Source organism: Gavialis gangeticus, unplaced genomic scaffold (genome assembly GCF_001723915.1).
Source record: "Gavialis gangeticus isolate Ggan-Ray unplaced genomic scaffold, GavGan_comp1, whole genome shotgun sequence".
In the NCBI taxonomy this organism is placed as follows: domain Eukaryota; kingdom Metazoa; phylum Chordata; order Crocodylia; family Gavialidae; genus Gavialis; species Gavialis gangeticus.
The window spans coordinates 27,921,804-27,945,828 of NW_017728997.1; the positions used below are offsets into that span (position 1 = coordinate 27,921,804).

General features: G+C 41.5%; 1 protein-coding gene across 1 annotated transcript in view; it reads left to right on the forward strand.

Moving 5' to 3' along the window:
* The window catches only part of ERC2 (ELKS/RAB6-interacting/CAST family member 2), a 1,129,221-nt gene that overhangs the window by 785,587 nt on the left and 319,609 nt on the right, over window positions 1-24,025 (forward strand). The window lies entirely within an intron of this gene.

Here is a 24,025-nt window from a genome sequence, read left to right on the forward strand (position 1 = left end):
TTAAAAGAAAAAAAAAGAAAAACTGGGGGTTTTGCTACACTCCATTTCATCAGCATATGTAGCTATTGATGTTTACTCATCATGCAAGATGACCCTAAAGAGTGATTTATGTGTGAAATTGCTGGAGGGAGAGAGGAAAAAAGCATTTGGGGTTCTCAGAAATACAGACCATCTAAAATAGCACATTCAGATTATACTGAAGGAGAAGACAAAGCATTATCTGTTTGTGCTGTTACTGAAAATTTTGAGCCAGACAACAGATAATTTGGTCTAGGTGGGGAGAGAAACTTACCTGGAGTTCCTTTCAATAACCCATTAGTCTGCAGTTTCCACAGGGGGTAGGAACTTCAAGTGTCCTTTCAAAGGGAAATTAAGTCACAGTCCTTGTTCACTTGGCTGGTTCCTCCTTGAAACTTTTGTTGACAAAGTGGAACTATTTGAAAGAAGAATTTCTTGTGCAAAGTTTCCCCACACAGGAAAGGATGGCTCTGAGGCTGCATCCAGATGAGCACAGCCATGTGATATGTGGCACAGCAGACATGTTTGTGGCACCACATACCACGTTCCATTATTCTTCATGCTGCAAGTGAGCAGCATGGAGGGTTTTACTGACCCCTGGATATCCAGGGGTCAAAAAAACCTGCTGAAAAAAAAGCAGAATGGCGCATGCGGCAGCAGCGTGCACTGCCCAAAGCTGATGTCTGCTGGCCAGAGCCATGCTGGCCTCAGCCTCCCCTACCCCATCCAGGGCAATTTGCTGCATGCCAGAGTATGCATGGCACAGATTTTCCCTTGGGACAAGTAGTGGTGGCACAATGTTCACTGCTCCTAGATGTCCCCAGGGAACCAAACATCCATGCACATCTGGATGGCTTGATTGGCCAGTTTCTTGCATTAAGGTTTAATTCATGACTCCATCAACCTTTTGCTGCTTCTCAAAGGTGACTAGATTTGGGCTTCTTAATTTTACTCTGGGAAAATCAGCATATACTTTCTTCCAAGAAAACAAATTCTCCTGGAATGCTTGTTTCTCCTCTCTTATTGACTTTGCGATAGCAGGAAAGTATGGAAAGCCCTTCTAACCTTGTGCCCATTGGCCACATTGGTATGGGCTGAGAGGATGGGAGAGCAGCTTCCAGAAAGGGAGAGCAAGCGTTGTTAATTCCTGTGCACAGTATTCCAGGAATCATGGTATTTAATTAAATATGTTAAAAGAATCCTCAGTGCAACCTTTAAATTCTTGAAATGTTAGATGACAGTTGTTTATCTTTTCTTTTCCAAAGGGTCCAGAAAAAAGCACTCACCTTTCACTATGTCACTATTCAACAATAGAAGTGTCTTTATGTATTTTAATTATCTTAAAAGTTGTACTTATATTTCAAATTGACTAGAGCTTAGAGATTAGTGTATATTCATCTTACATTCATGTATGGAGTGGGTATCAGAACTTCAATTGGACAGAGCAATTTACTGTCACATTCCTAACAAATGCCAGTTTTTCTGTGTATAAATGCCTTGTGGCATGTGCAGCCTGAAGCATATTACCCAGTACTCAGTACAACTGGCAACAAAAATCATGAGCTGCTTTGTTCTGGCCTGAAGGATCTTCTGGCATGGCTCCTGCTTTGCAGATTCTTTAGATAAACTTAACTCCTATCTCTTCCTTTTAATGGCTTCTGTCTCTTTGTGGGAAAATTAGACTGTACTTTAAAGGAACCATGTGATAACAGAACAGTGATCTCTGGGATGTCTATAGTAATCCTAACTCTCAGTTCAAATGCAACATCTGATCAAATAGGAACATTATGTAGCCTTGACCTATTTTTTCCTTCAGAAGAAAACAGAGAAGCTAAGCTAGTCCTTCATTTAACCAACATTTACAAGGTAGCATAAGAAAAGGAAAATCAGCAAAAACAGATTTCTTGTTTCCCCTATTTTGAGCACTTCTAACTTAGATCCCATCTATTTTTAGTAATGGCTACTGAATAAAGTAATAGACAAAAGCATTTCCACTCCTATTGAAGAGGGAATGTACTGTCCAGAAAGTTATTCTCTTAATACATTCTCACTAGAATCAGTCCATTAATCAAAAAATGTGCATTTAGTATATTTGCTACATTTAAAAAATAATAATTTGTTTCTGCTGTGCCCGTTTGTCTTTTGTGTTTTTTTCTGAGAGTATTCTAGCAAAAATTTGCTGACATAAATTCTTACAAAAATAATACATTTTCAGCTAAGCTAGAGAATTGGGAATATATTAGTATGTACCCATACCAGGAATCTGATGCTAGAAGTTCTCTATGCCTCTCCAGAGGCAGGGAGATAGTCATATGATCTTCTCTTATGAAGGTGAACTTGGAACCAGCAGTTAGAAAACATACTGTTCATTTTTCTTCCTTCTTTCTTAGTTTCTAGTTACTGGTGGTTTATATCCAGAAATGTTTATGTTTTTACTTATGTGTTGCCTTTAATAACCTTCCTATTCACACACAAAAGCACATCATTTGAGTTACCTGGTTCTTTTAACCTAGGCTATGTAGCATATCTGTGGCTTGTGGGTGAAAGCCTGGCTTGCACTTTCCCTTGGGTAGTAAACTAGCCTCTTTGTAATGAAGGTGTTGGTCTCTAAGACTATAGATAAACATACCTTTCAATTGCTTTAAAAGGCAAGTGGATGTTGCTGCTCAGTGTATGCATCAGCTATTGCAATGTAACTATTAGCTAAATCAGGGTAATGTCGAATGATTTTGCTACATTTGTATTACTACAAAAGCATGTGGCTGTAGCAGTTACATTATAACAGCTTTATAGCAGTGTCATTTGATGATAATACCATTGTGACATGTGTCTAAAAACCCTTGAGACAGATAAATAGTAATCTCTAAAATAGTGTCCCACCGTGGATAAATTCTGTTGTGGCATTCAAGCATCACAAAGGGAACATAAGATAGCCTAACGGGGCATCTGGAAATTACCCTGATTCACAGCATCCCCGTTTGGGATAAATCTGGCATTGTTGTAAGGGATGTAAAACCACTTCTGTAAGGTTCCTTTCAACATGAGCCCTCAGAGCACTAAGATTAATAATAGGATAAAGTAAATATGAGCTTATCATGCAGAAGATGACAAATGACTATAGCAGTATTCAATACAGATCTCTTGCTTCTGTAGAAAGAACTGACATCCATACATAGAGATTGGTTCAGATGCTGGCCTTTTTAAAAGTGATTTGAACAGGAGTAAGCTCTACAGAGTGGGTTCCTCAGCTGAGAAGTATAGCAATGCTTCATCCTATGTGCTAACAGAATAAATTTGATATGATTCAAGCTTAATTCTGCTGCATCACACATTACTAAATTGGGCGAACCACAAAACATTCATATTGGGTCTCATACAGGGCTTCATTGGATAGTATGCAGTGGGCACATCCACACAAGATGGTACATCACTGTAGCGATGAGCTACAGTGATGTAGCATCAATGGACACAAACTGTGATGCTCACACTATGTTGCTACAGCAACGCAGTGTCTAAAAATAATTGTATGCTGCCATGTACCACTAAAGCAACCATTAAATGACTGCGTAGTATCAAATGCGCAGTCAGGGGCACATGTACAACTGGTCTTTCTTTTTATAGGCATGAATGTATAGCAGCTGTGAATACTGCGGTGAAGAGAGAAACAGCAGATTCCATTATTTTTCTTGCCAGATCTGTGGAATGCAAGTGAAGACTACAATTACCTAAAATAAGGTGATACAGTAGCAGGACAGGATCCATAGAATTTCAGGGAATTGTGCACTTCAGTACCACATACTACTCCTAAAACTAATGTTGCACCCACACGATCAAGAATTAGAGTGTTTGAAGACAGACTTTAGTAAGTACCTGGATTGACTAGTCTAGCCTAACCAAATGTAAAAAGGGAATCAAAGAGACTTTTAAATATATACCATATATCTTATTATTTTGAAATTTGGGTAGATAAGATAGATTACCAAGATTTGACGGACACAGAAAGAAAGATCATTTTCTAGCTGAAGGATCATTAAAAACCTGTTTCCTAAAAGATGGAACAAGTTAATCTTCTTTCTATCAAAAGATTAGTGGAATTTGTCTATAAGACCTTCTGAGGGAACAGAGGATTTAGTAGTTATTCCAGTCACAGATTTTGATGCTGGGACTGGCACCCATAGAGTTGTAGCTCTGTCAGTCTGTGACCTGGTGTGAAATATTACCAAAGAATGTTTTCTAAAGAAAACTAGCAGAGGTGGTGATTGTGGCAGCCAGGGTCAGCAAATATCAAGCCCTGATAGCTAGATACCAGAGAATTCTTTATCCAAGCTATTGGGAATGCTAGATATGACTTTGAACTAGATTGTAACTCTTGATGCAGATTTGTTAAGAGGTCAACACAAACTGACAGATTTCATTGGAAAAAAGGCTTCGGATTAAATTTAGTTGCAAGGACTATGTTCACATCAGGGCTGGGCAGAGACAGCTGTGCAGATGAATGATCAAAATTAACAGCAAAATTAAAGGGATGGTTAATCTGCCAGTAGAGAGTCTGTCTCTTTTCTTCTCACAAGTGCATCAGCTCATAAAAAATACAAATGAGCTCAACTGCAGCAAAAGCCTTAAGATCTTCCTGCTCATTAGTGAAACTTCAGAGAAGCATTGCCTGTGGCTCCGTACCTTTTTTAAAAATTACTTTACTATCCTCCAACAAAATTCTTCATTACAAATAGTTAAAAACCAATTTAAAAGCAGTAGAATTCATGATTAAGTAGAAAGCTGTTTCTGGATACATTTGACAATTAGAGAATGTATAACTATTTTCACAGTCAAAATATACTAAGTCTAGAAAGTGGTTTCAGATGGCCCCTGTTATTTACATTTTTGGCCAATTTGTAGCCTACCAGTGTTAGTGGGTTGTTAGAGTATATATGTTGGCCCACAGGATAATCCTTTTGGTGCTTGTACACCTATATTTCCACTTCCAAAAAACTGTCTCCAAAGTACAGTTTCTCCATTTTGCCAAACAGTTACACTTGAAAAAAGATTATGCAAGGCTTCTTAAGTTGAATTTACCATGATGAAAAAGGTGGAAAGCAATGAAGGAGAAAAAAAGGTAGATGATCAGCTAAGCATGATTGGAATGGAAATTATCTTAGTCCTGTGGCACTTTAGGGAGACTTGACTGGAAAGAGGTGAAAAAAGTAAGGCTGGAGAGAAGACTATAGTAACCAAAGACAGAAGCGATTGAGTAATAGGCATAAGGTTTTACCAGTCAAGATAGTGGCCAAAAGTTAGATTTTGCTGACAGCAGAGAAGCAACTCCAGAGTGCTTCTTCAGAAAGAAAAGCTGGAGAATGCAGTGAAGTTGCAGTGAAACCTGAGGCTACCAGGGTAGAGCAGAGGGATCAAGAAGACAAATAGGAAGTTCAGTTTTGGAAAGACTGTGTTTCATATAATGGTGGAACTTGCAAGAGGAGAAAACAGAGAGACAATTAGAGGAATGAGACTGAACTGAGAAAAGGAGTTCAGTGGCTGTGAGGTAAAACAGGAGCTATTCAGCTGGAACAATAGTTGAAAAAATGGATGTTGAGGAAGTTGCCAGTAGAGAATTTGTAAAGAAAAGAAAAAGAGGAGGGCCCTAAGGTGAGACCCAACAGGTCACAAAAGAAGGGAGACTAATTAGTTGCCAAAGTATTGTTTAGTAAGATCATAGGAAACTCAAAGATTCAATCTTGTGAGGTAGCCAGCAGTTTGATTTGTAGGGGTGTGTGAAACGGGCTCTATTCGATTCAGATTCAGCCCAAATCAGGGACAGTGATTCGATTTATTGATTCAGATCACTGTCCCTGATTTGATTTGGCCGAATCCAAAGATTCAATGCTGATTTGGAGAATCAGTAATTCATCCATAGACACAGCTTTAAATGTTTTTTCTACATACCTCGAGGTACCAGGTTTGTGAACAATGCGATAGTGAGGCAGATGGAGCGTCCCACAGGAGTGCGGGAGAGGGGGTGAGGGGACGTTGCGTGCTCAGCAGCAACCCAGTCGACTTCCATGTCTACTTTTGGTCCACTTCCGGGTCTACCACAGAATGCGTTGGGCCCCCCTCCCTGCACCCTCCCAGCTCAGTGATTGGCCGTGGAGGGACCCTGGGTGCCCCCCAGATCCAGGAGGAACCAGTCACCGAGCCGGGGGGGCAGAGGGGAGGCCCCTTGTGCACTCCCCAGCAGACTGGAAGTGGTTCTGGTCTACTTTTGGGTCTGCTGCCAAGCACTCTGGGGACTCCCCGCACTCCTGTGGGACACTCCGTTTGCCCCAGCATCTCAGCATTCACAAGTTGCCTGGTACCTTGAGGTATGTAGAAAAAACTTTTAAACTGTGTCTATGTCTGAATCATCAAATCTTTCTGAATCTCTCCAAAAAGGTTTGGAGGGTTCTGATTCAATTTGGAGAGATTAAAGGGTCTCTCAATTCAATTCGGATTCAGAGATTTGGCCACCAAATTGGGCCAAATCTTCGCTGAATTAAACTGATGACTAAAGCTTTGCACCGCTCTATTGATTTGCTCTAGTAAATTACATAAGCATTATGCATGTGTGTAAACCATTGGTTTCACCTGGGTCAGTTGCAGGCTTAAAGATAACTATTTACTTAAGAGATTTATCGGACCAAGTGCCGAGCACTTTAGTGAGTCAGGGCCCAAAAGAGGATTGTCATGGAAGCTAAGATCTTGACTTAACACTCTTCATGTCACAGCATATTCTAGCTATTTCTTAAAGAACATAGATGTTATGTGATTCAGATTCTTAAATGGTGGATTTATTGTTACATGCCACCTCTGAAATGTGTTCTTGATTGACTGTTTTCAGTGAGGAGTCTCTGTGGGCTTGGTTTACAGAAAGTAATGTGATTGCAGCTTCATGAAGCTGTAGAAGTTAGGGGGTCCACTTAGCTTGGGTAGTATGGGTTATGAGTAAAGGTTCTAAAGGTGGGGTTTGGTGTGCAGAGGTGGGGCTAGAGAGAGGAAGGAGACCTTCAAGCCACAAACTCCCATTGTTTTTACTGGACCACAGCATCCGAAGTAGATAGCGCCAGGGTGCCTTTGGACTTTGTCTTAGAACTGATCAAGAATGCATGCTTTTGAAAACTTGTCTAACTTTATTCTAGCCCTAAGGATAAAGATATCTCCCACAAAAATCCTTCAACTCCATATGTGTGCACAAATGGAGTAAAGAGAGGGTGCAAAGGCAATACCTGAACTCTAGTAATGACAAATATCATCATCCCAGAAGGATTATAAGAAGATGATACCTAGCAATTCTAGCTTCTCCAGGAGTTTCAGTGGCCTGTAGAAGATAGGGTATATGATGCTTGCTGAGTGTATGCTGCCCACCCTGACTTCATTTTGGATACCTGTGGGAGTTTGCAACTAGTGATATTGAACTGGAGCTTTCTTAAAAGAAAGTATTTTTTTTTAGAAATTTGAGCAAAGAATTTAGATCTTAAGGGACTTTAAAACAGTGATATACATGTATATTTAATCCACTGTGATCTCATGCTTCACTACAGGCTGAGCAAGGTGGGCTTTCCTCTACATTGCTTCCCTCTTCTTCAGACTGGTTTGGGCGCCCCTCAGCCTCTGCTCAAGTGGCTTACACCCATGAAAGTTTACTTGTGTTGGTACTGTGGCTAAATGCAACTTTGTATATCCCATTTGGCAAGAATTAGAAAGGATCTTCTCCTTCTTTCCTTAGCAAGTAAGCTCTTTTACCTGAGTGGGGTCCCTTCAGGTGAAATATCCACTAATATCCATGGTACAGACATTTGTCACAAAATACTATCAGTAAATGTTTGAAAAGCAACCCAATATGTGTTATGTGTACTTGCACTGATTAGTGATTTGCCACCTTGTAACCTATGCAGTCATGTGATTCGTATCTGAATTTTACCCTTTATGTTTTATGTGTTCCTTAGCCTGCCTATGAAGTTATATTTTTTGTGCTGAATAGTTTATTGTAAATACATGCATTGTGAAGCAGGATGAGAAGTTTAGGCATGAGGGATCTCTTGACCCTCTGCTGATGTCATCGGATAGGTTCAAGGTGTTTTACCATTCCTGTAGTTTTACCATTCCCATAGAGTCAGCAGAATCACATAAATGAAAGGTTTTTCATGTTGGGAATGTTATTCATTAACATCCTTAATCTAAATGTTTACCTAAATTATATTTAACTACTTGTTAGAGGTCTATAATTATCAATTGACGTGCTCCACCCATTCTGCAAAGATACAAGATTTCCAGAACCTTTATACTTTGGTTTCCTAATAAATATAACTTATCTATTTAGGACAATATTAGATGTATAATTTTACAAGTACTGGCTGCCTGTGTACATCTACCTAAAAGCATTTTCCACTGAGCAGGCTGTTGCAGTATTGAGGTGTTTCCTCACCTGCCTTCTGTACACAACAAATTTGTTATCTGTCAGGTCTGTATAGAGTTTATTTATGCTTGACACAGTGGGGGTGGCCTGCACTATATCATCCGTCTGCCGTATTTGCATAACCTTTCAGAGTTAATGGCTGCCATCTTGACAAATTAAGCTGGTTTCCTATGTCTTTTATGGATTAAGCCCTCTTGCACAAGTTTTACTTAGTTTAATTCCTCAATAGTATTTCCTAAGTGTTGTAAACAATACAGTCATTTATTTTAGTCCATTGACATTTGACACGTATACTAAAAATGCATACACTTTAAGAAATCTTAGCAAATATGTGAGGCCAGTATATTTAAAATGGAATGAACCAAACTCTGTGACAATATGTAGGGAGAATGCAAAGCTCAGGATTGCTTACATGTGACAAAAGAATCAAAAAGTATTGTTCTTCAGTTATAATAAAAATATATGAGCGAGCAGTCTGACAAATAGTCTTAAAATAATTGTATTTTTAGATTTGGAAAAAGTGAGGAGCAGTGGAGTTTTTTCTGTTTTTGATGTCTCTCCTGGTATTTTCAAGTTTGTGCTGTATGTTGGACTGCGCTTGATTTAGACTGTTATTAACGTGATGAAAGGATAGCAGTTCTTCTGGAAAACAAAAGCAAAGTGGAATGAAATCCAAACTACAGATAAACAAATTCCCTGACAAATATCTTTAAGGTGGAGTTCAAGTTATAAATGTGCATTAACAGTTTAGAGAGGAAAAAGCCTAGATTAAACATGTGGTTAAAAGTAATGTCACAAATGTCTGAAAATGTGATTCAAAATTAAAGTGGTGACTGCGCCCGAAAGCTTGCCAAGAAATTTTTTTCCGACTACTCAGTTGGTCTAATAAAAGATATCACTTCTACTCAAAGGACCTTGCCTGCTTATAAATTCCATGCATACTGAGAAAGAATGGGATCTAAAGCAAACACTACCACTTCTATACCCTGCCATCTTGGACCCTTGCCATGTAATGTTGAGAAATATCTACAACTATTGCCTTGTCACAGGTAGTTGACATGTCAAAACCTGGATCCCTTGGCAGTTCAATTAGAAAACCTGGCACTGAGAACACATTCATTGCATTTCGGCTACAAATATATTATTCTAAAAAAATGCAAGGATTGAGGAGGATTATGATGTCCACCGCTTGAGGGAACCTATTTATCTATGTGTAACATAAATATGTTCTATTCAAATATGTTCCTTCTGTCAAATTGAGGATTAAATATCACATTCATTCCAACCCACTCTAAGGCTCCCAGGTATGTGTGTGGCATTAGTGGTACAAATTTCCAATACAGTCTAGTCTACTAGGTTGTCTGGTGCCAAATAGTGTAATCCCCAGAGTGGGCGTAGTTGCATCCAAAGGGGGTGTAACAGTACGGCTGGAAAGTACACTGAAATCTCTCAGGCAGCCTCCACTGGCAGAGTTCCTATGGAGCCCTGATGTGATATTAAAGTGAACTCCCCCACCAGAATCCCAGATTTGGGTATGATTTGTACAGCTTTTGCATTTCCTTATAGGTGAGTCTCTTCATACAGTGCAGTTATATCCTCAGGCATGTGATTTGCAAATTTGTATCTCCTTGCCTCTGCATGGACTAATGATACTTCTAAACCCATGTGGTAGGTACAAGGCATAAATGATGCTTGGATGAGAGGAAATCTGTAAGTGAAAATTAGCATTAAATTCACACAGGATGGCTCAGGTGGGGATGGAATTGGCTCCCAGGGCTTTGTTCAATCTACTAGACCACACATAGACCAATCTACTAGACCACACGTACTCTGTGTTCCTCTCTGAGTATGTCAGATCCTTGGCAGTGTTCCTAAAGACTGTGTATTTTGCACACTCAAATTTTGTAAGCTTTTTTTTTTGTAAGCAAAACTAAAAATTCAGTCTTCTTCAAACAAGTCCTATGCATGCAATCTCTCTATGGACAAGAATAAAACAATGCCATTTGTGAGATATGGCATAATAAAAAATATTAAACAGGAGCTTAATTCTCCCCATCCTACTTTGAATCACAAGACTGGGCCTCCTGCTGAAATAATACAATGGTCTATTATTAAATGACAGCCCCACCTAGAGAGACAGCAGCTCAGTTTAAAGAATAGAGCCAAAAGTGCCTCCAGTACCCTCCCAGCAATTGAGATCAGCTGGTGCGGTAACAATCCCTTGATTTAAACATCTGGTGGCAGGACTCTCTCAGTGGAGGTCCACTCATTATAGAATTAATTCTCTCTCACACAGTCTAACAAAGCCAAAGTTTCTGTATCCTCAGGACGCAGTGCAAGGCCCATTTTCTTTACCAGGCAGAAAGTTTTGCTAGTGGCTCAGCTGGAAGGCAGCATTGCTCCAAAATGGGGAAAAGCTAGCTTTAGAGGAGGAACCACTTACTACTTCCCCCTACTCTCTTTCTCTAGATTGAGCCCCTGAGGGAAAACAGCATCAGAAACACCATCAGCTCTTCCCTAGGGATGAATCCTTCTAATCCATTGACTTCTAATTGTACAGACAAGTGTACAAACTTAGTGACTGAGCAGTTGAAAAATGTACCCCCTACTTTTGTCTCAAGGGTCAGTCCCAATTGCTAGCTTACCTGGCCCACCATCATCATCCTGGTATGGTAAATTAACTTTGGCTGAGCTCCATTCTGCCACAGCTCACTACTGCCAGTACCTGAACTTGGTCTTTTACAGCTAGGTTGGCTATCTCCACATTATGCTGCAGTCTGCAATGTAGACACACCTTTATTCTAAACACGTTAGAGTAGCTAGGGTTCCTAATTCTGCCCAAAGATGAGGTCTGTTCTGAGCAGAATATTGCACTGTGTCACACGTGTTGGCTGTGAAAAAATGGTGCTCTTCTGCCAAATCGCCTATACCAGCTAATTTCCTACTGTTCATTTTCCAGGCTTTCTTTAAATTCAGGTTTCTAGATTTATGTATTTAGATTCAGGTATCTCATCTTATACACTCAAAAGATGCTTGGCAATGTTAAACATAATCTGAGATACAAATTTCCATGTTTAATGGAATATTCCTTATTTCCCAGAGAATAAAGTTTCTTATTTACAGCATATTAAAAAGTTAAGTTTTCAGAGGAAAACTGGAGTATTAGGCACAGCACTTTTGAGTACAAGAAAAGAGAGGTCTATGGAAGGCATCTGGATTAATGTGATTGCATGAGAAAAGTGGGAGAATTATGCTTACCAAGAGGAATTTATGGTTTCCAAGAGGAAACAATCTCCAGGAACGCCACCTTTCCTGACAGTAGGATAAAGATCAAGTTCTCAGAAGATCACTCAAAAACTAGTGAGGATGGGTCCTTAGGAAACATTGCAAAAAAACTTTAAAAATATACACTTTTGGCTCCATAATCGTTAAAATTTCTTACCAGTGAGTCCCTAATAGATTTGTTTATGCAGAGAATAAATAGTATTGAATATACTCAGATATTCAGGCATTTCTTTTTTGGTTTCAGTTACATTTTTTGAAGGAATTGTGTACTTGTGTAATTTTAACCTCAAATAATGGATTTAATAAGGTTAAACATAATAATAGTAATGTACTAGACATTTTAATTTAGCTTGGTTGGTTGTCACTTAATGCAAGCACATTTACCACTTGATTTTTTTACTGTTTGTTTTATTTTATTTATTCCTGTTTTTAACCTAATGATTCATTTGTTGTTAGACATTTAAGAAGATTGTTGATGTTTATTGTCAAGTGTACAGTGGGTTTTCATAACAGAAACAGAGTAGAATAAATAACATGGATATAAAGCAACAGAATCGAAAGCCAGTTCTATTTTGCAGAGTAAATGTAACAACAATTTTTTTTACCCTGGAGAACAGCAAAAATATAAATTGCAGTGTTTTGTAACCTCTGGCAAAATTTACACTGCATTATGAACTAAACAGATGCTACCATACTCTAAATGTCTTGAAAAATGTGCGGCATCTGGGATTCTGACAGGGAATCCACCATTATGTCTCTGCAAGGCTCCATAGGAGCTCTGCCAGTCTAGAACGCTGCACTGGATCAGCTTTCACAATGAAAGCTGAGCAGGAAGTGCTTCAATGCCAGCAACTTAAGTATTTTCTATGTTATCTTTCTCTTCATTGGTAAGAAAAAAAACATTTCTAGTACCTGGTGCTACATGTTGTAAAAGTAATATGCTTTTCTCCTCTTCTGATCTGTACTATTAAAGTTGAGATTTGTCATTGTGCATAAACAGAGAGTGCTACTTGACTTTAATCAAAAGGACAGGACTGAAATTACAATCAGTTATCTGATTTTGTAAATGGAAGGTTGGCAGATAATGAGTGCCAGTGCTATCTCCATCTGATATTCCTGAAGTATTGATTTAAATCAAGAATTCCCTTACTTTCAGTAGCAAGCAGAAGGCAGGGCAGGTGGCACCTGAGGGTCCTGGCAGATGTTACAATTAGGGCAAGATTAACATGTTAGTTGCACCATAAATTGTTATGTACTACACATTCAGCCCAGTTTATTGTACATTAACAAGGAAAACCAGTTACAAAGATGTTGCATACATAATGTGAAACATTTTTATAGCTGGTTTGGGTCACTTCTTAAATTGAATATGTGGCACGTGCTTGCTAGACCTGGGGCTGCCTTGTGTGGATCCAACTCTCAGCTAAGTATATGGATCAGCAAGAGGCAGACCTCGTTCTTTAAAAACCTGAGACATGGGAACCCAAGGTGGGGAGAGACTCTCTGATCTTGGGTCCTTGTGCACTACACTTTTAAATCACCATACTGCAGCCTAGTTGCAGCTTAAGGTGCTAGGCACCAGGACTGTGGAGAGCCTCTCCAAAGAGGCTGGAGAGGCTCTCCCTACCCTGACAGCAGGGGAATGGTTAGTGTCTGTCTTCTTACGTTGCTTGGTCTAATGACCTAGAGTGCAGGGAATATATCTGTATATGTGCAAATTGTGTAGCCTGTTATGAGTCTCTGTGTACTAGTAATTACAAGGTCAAGCTTTTTAGTGCAGCAACTTCTGGACCATATAGAAACATAGTAACCTAGTGGGGTGTATACCATTGCTAGTGCAGTGGTTCTGAGCACTTGGAAATTGGCTCACCATGTTGTGCTGGCTCAACGTTTTAAAGCAGCTACCCTTGCAGAGACATTACTGATGACTTTCTTCATGTGATGTTTACAGATGAGAGAATGCTCTAATGCAACTCCTTGGTAGCTTGGGGTATACTCATGGGGAAGGATATGGTTGTCTACTCTGATATTCAGCGTGCTCTTGGCTTGATGATTGTCCCCATGGAAGACCGATGATACTGATTTATTGGTGCTCCCCACTGACCTTGTGACTCTCAAACAACCATCCCAACTCCCATGCCACTGGCTTGGAGTGAAGCAAAAGTACCAGGGCCAGTACCCCCTACTGTTCTTGGGGGCTTGCATTGAGTGACCATAAATCTGGTTAATTGTCAACTGGCCACCCCACCCTTCAAGGTTACATTGCTTTCCTGAGACAGGCCAGTGTGTTAACAGGGAACCAGTTTATGCAGAAAAGCAACCAAATAGATTCTGAAAGACACTGAAAGCTTTTTTTCAGCCCCATAGCCAAGGTATAAACAACAGTTTCAACTTTGGGTTTTCATGGGTGCATCTCTGGGCACCATGTGGCAGAACACCTGCTTATGAGTGCAGCTTCAGGTAAGGTGCATCAGAAAATGGGAATTCTTTTTAGAAAACTCCACCCTACCCCATCCTCCTTTCCTCCCTCTTGTCCCAGAGAATTGGAAAAGGCTCATTCCTCTAGGCCTGGATGCTTTGGTTCCAAGGCCTCCTAGTTCCCATAGCAGGGAGATGGGACCTAGGCACCAGGGTTTTCCCAGCTGGGAGGCCGAACAAAGGCATCGCACTCTGTGGTCAGTGCTGGGTTGTGAGCAGCTGCATGGTTTATGGCCCCAGGTGGGGAAAAGGGTCCAGACAGGGAACTCGCCATAGGTCCCTTGGTATCTCCCTTGTGTGCAGACTCTGCAATCAGGCATGGGAGGCCCAGTCATACAGCCCAAGATGCTAGGTCCAGGATGGTTGGTTGGAGAAGTATATAGATGGTGCCAGTGAAATGAGGACCAAAGGGAACCCTTAGAATGGGTGGTTGAAATGGGCAGGTTGGCAACTGCTTTTACGGATGCTGTTGAGGCACTTGAATGAGCCATCCAGCCCAGAAACATGCTGTGAAGGTCCAAGAACTGGGTCTCTAGATGGCCACCCACTGTTTGAGGGATACCATCTTTGCCTCTGTGGAGCTGAGAGAATTGAGCACCAGGATAAGGAGTTTATGCACTGGGTCAAACACTGCTTGGGATCCAGCTACAACACCCCTGAGTGGCATCAGTGCCACTTCTCACAGGGAGACCATTGCCTTCCCAGGCAGGAGTGGTGGAGCAAGCTGCTGCTTACCCTACACGCAGCATAGAGATCCCTTGCTCTAGAGACTCCTCCTTGGGGCAACATGGTTGAGAAGCCCATGGGAGGGGTCCTGGATGGCAGCCAAGGGGGAACACTGGTGTATGAGAGCCACTAACCCAGGAAAATGGCAGGGCCCTGTCAGGCATGGCACACTCCAGGAAGCAGCAGTGCTGGAGGAGAAGGGGGCCAAGCTTCCCATGACCCACTGCCAGGGCTGGCATTGACACCACCCACCTTCCAAGGTCTACTCACTACCCCCAGCCATTGGTGATGACCAGAGTAGGTGCAGGGCCCCAAAGAGGTTCCAGGCCAGTCCTGGAGGGGTGCAGGAGTGCTCAAAATGGTCAGGAGGTACTCCACATGCCCACCAGGACAGGCCACTCTGGACCCAGGTCCTGCTGTGAGGGAAGTGGTGCATTCTCTGCAAGGATAGGTAACTTCCTGGGTTCAGGTCCAAATTCCAGAGTGGTAATGTTCCACAGTTTTTCTTTACTCTGCACATGGAATGTTTGGCTGGTACAACATTTAATTAAACTGTGGGGCATCAGTTTCATGTGCAGCATTCCCCCTTTTACCCAAAGCTTTTGTGTTTGTTAAGTTGCTCCCTTATGGCTGCCCATCCCTCTCTGCACTTTGATGTTATAACTGCTGCCAGGGGCTTTCCTCACTCTCTTCATGTTAACTGAGAAGACGGTTCCAAATTCCGTACCAGGCAACATTGCATGGTTTTTGTTTAATAAATATACTAAAAGTTTGGCAGCTTCAACATTTGATTAAAATAAAGCATGTCTCCCCCTCAGACCACATTCCCCCATAGCCACAGTGTGTGTTTCTGAGGTGTGGTGTTAGGGAGAGAGAGGGAAAGGGAATGGTGCCCAGGCAGCCTGGGTTGTGGGCAGTGCTGGCCCTGATGAAGGGCCAGAGGAACCTGTGACAGGAGACCTATAGCCCAGTGCTAGAGCATGGGCACTTGAAACACTTGGGCCCTACTCACCTGGGGAGGGCTCTGGGTCTATACGTGTGAGGATGCAGTCAGCTAGGGCTTTGTGGATCTGGAAAGTCTGTCATAGTGTGGGGCCAGGGCAACACACATTGGCAGGGGGCTTGTCCTCTCCCCCATCCCTGCACTGTGTGCACTTGCAGTGTCAGGCCTGGTTCATAGTTTTCCTTCCAGTGGTCCAGCTGCCCCCCATAGGGCTTTATGAGCCAGGGCAGGAGGGATTAGGCTGGACTCCTAATGAGGATTGGGGGGTGTTGACATCACCACTTACGAAATCAGGGCCCCCTGGAGTATAATGCCTGCTCTCTGTCATCCCAGGAAACAGGGAGTTGTGCAAGATGGGGCATTGCACTCATTAGTAGCCATATGAATATAAACATTTGTGGCCAAGCCATGCTCCAGACACCTGGGTTGTGTGTGTGTGGGTGTCCCCAGAACACAGAACCCAGGCATCCTGAACACTCATACAAGCACACATGCACATGTGCGCACACACACATGCACACACACAGATACTTGGCAGGCATGGGGCATGCTGGGTGGGCATGTGTGGGATGGCTGGCTCATGGCTTATGGCCATGAGGGCACATGCCATGATGAGCCACAGCTGCATCAGATCCAGGTGGGTGGTGATGATGTGTCTGCCAGCTAATCAGGGTAGCTCAACCATTTGGTTCCACTCAGGAGTCTTTAGGAGCCTGGGGAGCTGGTGGGGCATGCTGGGAGGAAGAAAGAGCACACACTACCTGTTGGGCTCAGGCCATATCAGTAGGCTCTCAGTTCCACTCCCCCACTCAAGAGATGACGTGTGTTCTGCTTCTTCCTGACTTAACCATGGGTGCTTAGAGTAAAGCTCAACAGTTAGAGCGCTTCTGGCTTGGGCTTCTTGAAAGCCTTTACTTAGCCTCTGATGTAGCTCTTTCCAAACTTTTCCTTAGCATGACTCCATTTATGGTACCATTTCCTCAGCATCGCCCCTTACTCCCAACCCACAGCTCCCTACCCCAGTGACCCCATCTGCTGATGTTGCATCCTCATTTGGGGTTGCAATCCACAATCTGGGAACTGCTGCTCTAGTGCCATCCTGCCTGGTCCTCTGCTTCCCTTCAGACTACAGGCTAAATCCTCTCTATTTTCAGTAGCAACTAAGTCAGAATGAACTTTATAGGTACTGTTTATGTAGATTTATGTTGAATTTCTATAATGATTAGAATGTGTACACACTGAAAAAACAATGGTGACTTACAAGAAAATAAATCATTATACCTTTGATATGTCAAGATGAGGAGAATTGTGTTATTTGCAATACTTTAGAATACTAGTTCCTTTATGCAAAGTAAATATCAGAAAATACAGCACGATTTCACCCCAGCAGTCCTTGACACAATCATTGTTTGCTCATTTCAAGTTCATTTTGCATTTCTCTTTCAGAATAAAGATGAACTTCCATAAGAAATTAATTTTCACTATTTTTCATCTCATCTTTTGAACTTTAATCCATGCATTGGACAGAAACAAAGGCCTAATCAAAACAAGCTAATCCTAAATTCTAAAGATCAATTTCTAAAATGGTGTATAAAGGAATGACACCTACTTAACACTTTATGGAAGAGACTTTGTTGAGCTGTTCTGAACAGTCATCAAAGCTAGAGACAGAAATTACACATAAACTGTTATAAATGCTAGAAAACTGGTTCAAATCTGTAACACAACATAAGTTCAGTGCACATAAACCACTTTCAAAATGGCCAAAACTGGTTTAAAATAAACCTGAATGAATGTGTTATCAGACCTAACTGATTTAGATTAAATCGGTTTACTGAATGTCTATGCCAGATCCCATGAAGATTCAGGTTAACTCTCAGTCCCCCAGCATCCCAGGATGCTTTGCACCTCCCCCACAACAGCCCCCCTTGCAGGGTGGGTGGGCTAGCCATGGCTCACACTGTCTGTTCCAGCCAAGCAGGGAGGTGTGCTCTAGTACTCCCCAGCTTCTGTCATGGGCCACTACAAGCATGCAACTGCATTTCTGGAATCAAAAGTGAATGTTCACTTTCTTATCAGTTCAATCTATGCAGCTTAGACCAACCTGCAAAGACTGAATCAATTTAGCCTCTGGCTTTTCACTGTCTGTACTTAGTTGAAGTAATATTATGTACTGCATTATTATGGTAACATGGTATTAACTTTAAGAACACTCATAAGAACACATCTTGTATGCAGATTAAAATAGGTTGTAATTATTAATTATGAATGGCAATGTAAATATATGAACAAGTTTTGCATTTATTTAATTCACCAATACAAGGTCTTTCTCAACATGTAGAATGTGAAACAAAAAATATTTTAAAAACTATTAATATATTGGCAAATTTCTACTAAACAAAAGATTCCCTGCTAAATAAAATAGATGCCTACTTTCTCCATCCTCACCCCCCTCTCCTGCAGACATAGCTCAAACATATTGGAACAGTGTTCCAAAATGGCACGTGTCTTTGCAGTCCTAATATCATCATTATCCAATAGATGCTATCCCACAAATGGGAAAACAAAAATGTATTCAAGAGCCTTTTCTGTTCTCTGCATGTGTGGTAGAAAAATTCCATGTACCACATATTCTTCTACTATATCTATATGGTATCTGCCAAAATAAATATTTTACTCCATTTATTTTTAGTTGCTATTGCACAGGTCCTTCTATGATTAAAAAGTCAAAGGTCAGATAAGTGTAGATGAACCATCATTTTAACAAAGTTCTGGTGCACATAGTTACTTATATAGATATAGATACAGATATAGATTAATCAAGTGTGTGTATGTGTGTATATATAGATATATGCATATACCTATATCTATATCTATGGAAATATATATCTATATATACACACATACACACACTTGATTAAAAGATGAGGATGTTTGCTCAGCATAGAGGAGCAAAGCTATCATTATCTGATTATACATGGAATCCAGTGGCTGCTAATCAAACCCGGGGCTGCATCTGGTTAAACATACTTGGCATAGACTTGTTACAATTAGAGGTTTTGCCATGTCAAGGGAATCTTTCACTCAAAGCAGCGACCCATATTGTGCTGAACAAACACATGAGTTTTTAATTGAGAACAATAGCTTAACAAACCACTTCCCAGGACCACTGAAAGAAAAGTATGTGCCTGTGGCGATTCTGGCACAGAATAATGTTTATTTGAATCCACTTACTTCAAGCCAGGGTTCAATGTGCCCAGGAAAAGAAAAAAAATATTAAAAGACAATATGGAAAACAAAGTTTAAGTGACAAAAATATATAGATTAAAACATAATGCCAATTGGTAGATATGCTAGAGGTGATTTGATTGGAGTGTATGCTGGGTCCAGTTCTGCTCTGTTACATGTAACTCCACTGAATTTAACCCATTTGATTCTGTACTGTATGAACTTTATGGTATATGGAAGTACCCTATATATTTTTATTTAATAGGCTAATTTTATGACATGAGTTAATTCATTTTAAATAGTATTCGTCATACATATGTTATACATAAATGTGCTTATATTGCATTCTTTTCAAAAAAGGTCATATGGCATTGTACTATGTAAAACTCAAGAGAAACCATTGCTATTTTAAAATTGTTGAAAACAGCACCAAAGTTGTTATAAATGCTAAATAATAGGACCTTTTGTATAATGTGTGTGCTTAGTTCTGCAGACAAAGTGGAGAGCACCCAAAAATAAAAGCTGTAACAAATGGTTATGAAAAAATTCTAACTTTAGATATTGAAGTCAACGCAAAACTGAGTACAGAATTGAATGCTAGAGGTCCAGATGATTCTGATCTAGCTGAGAGAAAAATAGAGAGGAAAAAGGATGCCATTTAATCAGTCAGTGGAGTGCATACTGAGAGAGCTGATTTTCCACAACTTTCCTTAGTTTTCCACAGACTTCCTCAACTGCTTTGAGAAACCCCATTATGCCCAGAATTTCAAGTGTTCACTATATTTGAGCATTCAGCTGGATAGAAATTCCCAGGACATTTTTTTTAACAAGTGTTGAGTATCCCCAACTCCAGATGAAGCTGAGTTGTCTAGCTAAAACTGGAGGCTTCCAAAACAGTGGGTACTTGGGATATGTTAACCCTAACCTCTCTGGGTCTTCACGGCCTTGTAAATAGGCATATTACTACTTTTGTGCCTTAGGGGGTGTTGTCAGGTCATTCCATTAATATTAGTGTACTGATAGGTGCCATAGAAAACTATTAGTAATGTGATAAAAGATTTGGCACATATCCTGTACTAAACAATTACTTGTTTTGTATCTAAGCCAACATTTTAAAGACAATGTGAAGTTTTTAAAATAGGAATAATTCATTGAGACAATGGAATGCCTACAATAGTGTGGACTGCTGGATTTTAGAGCTAACGAGATCAGGAACTTCTGCAAATAAAGAACTGCAAGACCGCATCCACGTAAGTGCAGACATTTGGTTCCCCAGGGACAAGTAGAAGTGGCGCACCTGGGGAATGCCCGTACCACGCACGTTTTGGTGCATGACAAGTTTCCTCAGGTGGGGTAAAGGAGGCTGAGGCCAGCACTGGGCCAGCCCTAGCAGTCTTACTTGGAGGCCTCCTGGGGCCACAGCAATGGCAATTCTGCCATATGAAGCCTGGCCAGCAGCCACAACATGGCTCTAGGCAGCCCAGCTCTGCTTTTGAGCTGTTCATACTGCCTCTGTATGCACTGCTCCGCTTTTTTTTTTCCATGGGGAAAAAAAGTGGAACAGTGTATGCACTGGCAGCGCTCCCTTGCAGCACAGAGAACATCTGAATGTGCGGTATGTGGCACTGCAGATATGTTTGCGGCACTACATACTGTGTGGCTGCACTTGTCTGGACACGGCCCAACAGTCCAACTTTGAGAACAGAGAATCATTTTTCAACAATTCAAAATCCCTCTTATTGAGCAAATATCTGAGAGTATGCAGGGAGACAATGGGAACTGGTCTGTTTGGACTCTTTCATGGAGTTAGGACATATTTAACAGATTTTTTTAAATAAAATGATCTGTGGTAAGATACATTTTTAGTGCTCTTGCTTTCTTTTGGTCAGACAACCACACGTAGTATTCTAGTGGCTATTGAGTTTGTGGCGCTGTCTCATAATTTCGGCTTTATTGACTGATTACTTAGCTCTCTATGCTGTTTGTTAATTTTGATAATAATGATATTTGCACTGGAATGTGTTGCAAATAGCTTTGCTTAAGCCATGGGTTGAAATATTTGGCAGTAGAATGCACTAGTATTGTATGTTTGCTGTGTGGGTAAGGGACTCTAGGGCTAAATATACTCTGAATTAACTTAAACCAGGAAGGAGTCTGGGACAGAAGTTCCATAAACTGGTTTTACCCAAAACTGGTTTATATGTGCTGATCTTATGTTCTTTTACAGGTTTAAACCAGCTTCTATTTATTTAAACTGGTTTATGTGTAACTGCTGTCCCTAGCCTAGGTGACATGGAGAAAATAACTTAATAAGCTAGTTTCTTAACTGAATCTTTGAGACCTTCATGCTTGTTTTATTTTCCTTTGTAACATACCTCTTAAAATAATCTTGAAGCCCTGAGGTGTGAATACATTAAAATAATATAAAGTGTGTTTTTTCCTGCTGTTTGTATATTGTCATAGAAAGCCTCTGTAGCACAGAATTTCCCTACTGATTTCCTGAAGACTTATTTCAACATTGGAAATAAGCTTTGGCTATTCTATAGTTGTCTATGTGCATTCCTTAGTATTAATGGTCCAGGATGAATTTCAACTTGTTGACAGCAGATTCTTGTCTTAAAAAGACAACAGAGCTGAGGTACTGTTATGATAAAACTGAGGTAATACTATATACTTATTTATCATGTTTGGAGGCCTTTTTTCTTAACCATGTGTTAATATTTTGAATTTTACATATTCTTCAGCATCTGCAAAAACTGGATGAAAAAATTCATGTCTGACATGAAACCTGTGCATTATGAGTCCCAGTAGTCAGGAAAAAAAAATACTGTTATATTATCTTCACTACGTCTCTTAACCTACTTGTATCTTTTTTATTCTGTTCTTTATAGGGTTGTAATCTCTGTTAACATGCACAATTAATGCAAGAACCAATTAATGCATTAATTTTTTTAATGTGTTAATCACACATTGGCTTTGGAGCTTGCTCCCAGGCTGCCCTGCCTCGCCCCATTGCCATCACTGCCACCTCCAGGCTGCACAGCAGGGCAGCAGTGGCAGTGCAGAGGAGCCATAGGGCAGCCCAGGTGCGGGCTCCAGGTGGCTGCAGCAGAGAGGGAAGGGGAGTGCACCCATGCACTCACCCACAACCCCCATCCAGGGCCTCAAGCAGCCAGGCTTGCAACGCTGATGATTTGGGGAAGGTAGGGCTGGTTTGGGGAAGGCAGAGCCATGGCAGGGCTGCCTAGAAGCATTGGACCCCACAGCTCAGACTTAGGGTGGGTTGGGACCTCCTGGGAACTCTGACATGAGCCGCCTCCAGGCCTGCACATCCCCATGCTTCCCTAGTTCGGACCCCTGGGGAGCAGCAGTGATGGCAGCCCTATGCCCTGTACCCCCACAGAGGCAGCTGCTGCCAGTGGGTGGGGCAGGATTCCTGCAGAGCCACCACCCATAGTCCCATGCTGCATGCCCAGCCCAGCACCACTGGGGTCCAAGCCACAGCCAGTGCTGCCACCACCACAGTGTTGGATAGAGCCACCGCTTTCCTGCCTGTGCCACCCAGGCTCCAGCAGGACCTGGCAGGTCCAGTGGCTCTTTGTGGGTCCCAGTGGGAGCCTGGGCAGTGTGGGGAGGAGAGTGGAGGCTCTGCCTGGGGCGGTGGCAGTGGTGATAGCAGCAGCACTGGGTGCAGCTTGGGCTCCAGCAGCACTGGGCTGGGCATGTGGCCAAACACAGGTCAGGGGCTACAGGAGTTCCATGGGAACCCCACCCACTGGCAACAGGTGCCTCTGTGGGGGTGCAGGGTGAGAGGCCACCATTGCCACCACTCTCCAGGGTCCCAGGATCAGGCTGGGGCCGGAGCAGCTGCCCCCAGCCCATGGCTGTCACTGCTGGGGAAAAGGCAGAGTGAGCCCACTGCCACTGGGGCTGTGTTCAGGTATGCCCCAGACCTGGGGCAGCTCTGGAAACCCCACTCAGATTGGGCATTCTGCCAAGGTGTGCGAGGGTCCCCCCTCTCCCTGGCTTCAGATACCCCTGTGAAAAAACCCCTCCCTGGGCTCCACAGCCCCCCATACCTTCACAAATTCCTCCCCAACCATACAAAGTGCAGGCAGTCCTTGGACTTATGACACAATTGGTTCCTGAAAACTGTGTTTTAAGTCAAAATATCGTAACTTGGAATTGATTTTCCCATAGTAAGCAATGTTATAAATGAGGGATTGGTTCCTGAACCAAAGCCTGATACCTTATATTCACCAAAAATAGCCCAGAATTTTGTACTCAATCAATTATAGATGAGTAATATAGCTACATTAATGTATTTATATTGTAAATAACAATCATATTGATTTGGAAGGGCTTCTTTGAGTTGACTTTGCTGGACTTTTTGAAGGGCTCTTGGTTGGAGTTTTTGAAGGGTTCTTGGCTGGAGTCTTCTCAGGAGTCTTGGCTGCAGGTTTTTCTGGAGTCTTGTCTGCTTTCTTAAAAAAAGTGTCCAACGAAGTTTGCACAGATGTTCTCCAGGGAGATGGGTGACACAGCGAACTTGTTTGCTGGTGTGGCATGGTATTGGATCAGGTGTTGTAAAGTTGAAACTAACGTCAAAAAGTTGAAATAGGGTGTCAGTTTATAAACATTGTAAGTGTGAAACGTTGTAACTCGAAACATTGTAAGATGAGGCCTGCCTGTACGTGCATACTTTTGCATAATTTTTATTTTTTCTGAACATAATTTTGAGTTTTTAGTTGTAAGGTTAAAATCGTGATTAGTCATGACTAATCTTTTTAATCACACAACCGATCATGATCAAATTTTTTAATTGTTTGACAGTCCTAGAT